Raw genomic sequence first — 3,406 nt, forward strand, 5'->3', positions numbered from 1 at the left:
ATTCAGCGGATACTAGTTAAGAATCTTCTTATGGTAAAAGTGAATGTAGATAGACACTGCTCATTCATTCCCAGGCATCTAGGCCCGAAATAATCTCACAGAAACTGTACTAATTAAAACACTGCTTGGCCTATTAGCTTATGAATATTTCTAGCTAGTTCTTACATCTCAAATTAACCCATTTCTATTGATCTGTGTGTTACCACGTGGCTGTGGCCTACTGTTAAGTTTCTGTCTGGTATTCAGCATATGACATCTGTCTCCTGTAGTAGCTTCGTGGCTTGTCTCTCACTCCACCTACTCTCTCTCTCTCTCTCTCTCTCTCTCTCTCTCTCTCTCTCTCTCTCTCTCTCTCTCTTTTCCAGCCTGGCTATATTCTATGAAGCCATTGTCTAAAAGCAACTTCTTTGTTAATGAATGGCAATGAAGCATATTAACAGAATACAGAGAGGAATACCATATCGCCTTACCTATTCTATTTAATTAAAAAGGAAGCTTTTAACTTTAGCATAGTAAAAATTACATATAACAAAACAGGTCTCAAGCAAGAATTATAGGTATAATATTTATTTCGACTTTGTCTTTTATCATAATTAAGGAAAATTATAATTATAACTATCTATTCTTCAACTCCATCAAAGATCCCAGAAGGGCATAATATTATCTAGGTTAGAATTGATAGACATATCTTGCTGCCTGGACAGTCACCCAAAGTTCTTCTGTAACATTTGGGTATCCATCTTCAGCCTACAGGTCCATAGTATCTAGCAGACTTTTCTATGAAGCAGGAAATTTCAAAGATAGTTCCATCTATATTGGCAGTTTGTCAGTCACTTTTTTCTGCATCTCACAGGATGTCTTGCAAATTTTTTCATGAACCAGGAACCCTGAAGGACCATCTCACCTTTATGAAGTTCAGTAGTCATTTTTCTGTGGGTCTTGTATGTCCAGTGCATACAGCATAACATCAAACAGTCCAGGCAAGAGTAGTTTCACTCCCAAATGCCAAGCAAACTCCATAAGGAGCCTCTTCAGTGCCCATCTTCTTATTGAAGTAATTGGTGCTGCCAGGACCAGATGTGTCTCATTGTCATGAAAAGGCCCAAATTCTTAAGACATTTTAAATGCCATATTCTGTAAGTCTTAAAAAGGTTTGAATTACATCTATCCATCTGAAGTATATCTTTGTACATTTAGAAAACCTAACTAACATGACTATAAGTTTGATTATTATAGATGACTATCTATTAACCTGTATTTTTAATTAATCCTCAGTGGCTGGCTGGGCATTCCAGTCTTCAGTAGGGAGCTGATAGATGGGTACCGAGGGCACCTGCACACCCTTAGACCTCAGCCACCTCTGGCTGAGCAGCAGTGAACTCAGGGGCTGGGCGGTCCATTCACCCTGAAACTCCTCCTTGGTCACAGCCTTCTCAGCAGCAGCCTGTCCTTCCTTCTCTATCTCCTCTGGGTCTTTGTAGAAGTAAAGATCAGGCATTGTCCTCTATGGGTGCTCACGGGAGATAGTGCCATGCATGCGGAGTACTTCCTGGGCCAGCATCTACCACATCAAACCTACTGAATGAGCTCTTTTGTTGTTGCATGAGATGGCGATGTCCATGTAGTGCAGAGGTGAGTCTGTGTTCCACTTGGCAGTGGTGGGCAGGTTCACGTAAGATGCCTCTGTGAGGGGCTGGTGGTCAGCCCTGGGATCAGACAAACACTAGAAGCCATGGCTCCCTGAAGACTGCCTTGATCTGGTTATTGAAGGTCCCTGGGGTGAAGCGGCCGGCAATGGGAGTGGCTCCAGCGGCAGCAGCAAAATTCAACATGGCTCGCTGTCCAGTGTTCCTGGAGGACATGACGCTGGCATCATCAGAGTTGTTAAGGGCAACAATAGCCCGAGCTGCACGCAACAACTTCTCCCAGGTCCTCTTCAGACTGATGATGAAGATGCCATTACTTTTCCTTTTGTAGATGAACTGCTCCATCTGAAAGTCGAGGTTGGTGCCACCTAAGTGGGTTCCTGCAGTAAGGAATTTGAGGACATCCTCCTCCTTCATCTGCAGAACATCAAGGGCTCCGGACATTGTATAACTTTCCCTTTAAGTTATGTCAAGATAGAACCTTCATTTGGCGATGGATGAAACTAGAGACAGAGACCCACATTGGAGCACTGGATTGAGCTCCCAAGGTCCAAATGAGGAGCAGAAGGAGGGAGAACATGAGCAAGGAAGTCAGGACCACGAGGGGAGCGCCCACCCATGAGACGGTGGGGCTGATCTAATGGGAGCTCACCAAAGCAAGCTGGACTGGGACTGATGGAGCATGTGATCAAACCGGACTCTCTGAACGTGTGGGACAAGGAGGGCTGACTGAGAAGCCAAGGACAATGACACTGGGTTTTGATCCTTCTGCATGTACTGTCTTTGTGGGAGCCTAGTCTGTTTGGATGCTCACCTTCCTAGACCTGGATGGAGGGGGGGGGACCTTGGACTTCCCACAGGGCAGGGAACCCTGACTGCTCTTTGGACTAGAGAGGGGGAGAGAAATAGGAGGAGGTGGAAATTTTTAAGTAAAAGTAAAAAACAAAACAAAACAACAACAACAAAAAAAAGAATCAAGAACAATGTCAATGTCGTATGGACCCGTCCCAGGGCAGCGTGGAAAAAGGACGAAGCAAATCTTAAATCACAAAATCATGTACTCCAAAGTCATTTTTAATTTTTTTTTTGTATCAGCGTCAAACCCTGGGACTTTCACATACAAGGCAAGTGTTTTAACGTTAAATTGTCTCCTTAGACATCTCAGATAAATGTATTTTCTAGAGACAGTAATGGTGATAGGGTTAATAGGGTTATTTGAAGATGAGTTCTTGAAAAACATTGAGCTCTCTCCTTTCTTGTTAAATGTATATGACTGTTTTGCTTACTTATAAGGTCTATGCACCATGTGAATGCTTGCTGTCCATTGAGACCAGAAGAGGACACTGGATCTGCTGGAACTTGAGTTGCAGAGTGTTGTAAGCTCCCTTTTGGGATCTAGTAATCAATGGGAGTCCTCTAAACCAACAGCAAGTACTCTTAAGTGCTAATCCATCTCCCCAGACCAAAGGCTCAAAATCATTATGGTTTGATATTTCCCACCCAAAATATATATTGAAACTTTAATCCAAATTTGGTACTATTAAGAGTAGGAACTGATGGGAAGTGATTTGCCTTGAAAATCTTGTTTTTGTGTATAGATCTGTGCCTTAAAGTATGAATCAGAGAGGATTAGTTTAATTTCCTATGGTTTTCTGCCTCTATCAGACATTCATTTCAGATGACCTTGAAAGCAGTTACTGTGACTTTCTACGTATAATAATTCTACTTGTACCTTTAATTTGGCCTTGTTAGCTCCTAGC

The 3,406-nt window shown here is 42.6% G+C and overlaps 1 pseudogene; it reads right to left on the reverse strand.

Moving 5' to 3' along the window:
• Nucleotides 1–1,264: 1,264 nt before the first annotated feature.
• LOC142832598 (small ribosomal subunit protein uS2 pseudogene) lies at nucleotides 1,265–2,090 on the reverse strand (annotated as a pseudogene).
• Between the last annotated feature and the right edge of the window lie 1,316 nt (nucleotides 2,091–3,406).

Source organism: Microtus pennsylvanicus, chromosome 12 (genome assembly GCF_037038515.1).
Source record: "Microtus pennsylvanicus isolate mMicPen1 chromosome 12, mMicPen1.hap1, whole genome shotgun sequence".
Classification (NCBI taxonomy): domain Eukaryota; kingdom Metazoa; phylum Chordata; class Mammalia; order Rodentia; family Cricetidae; genus Microtus; species Microtus pennsylvanicus.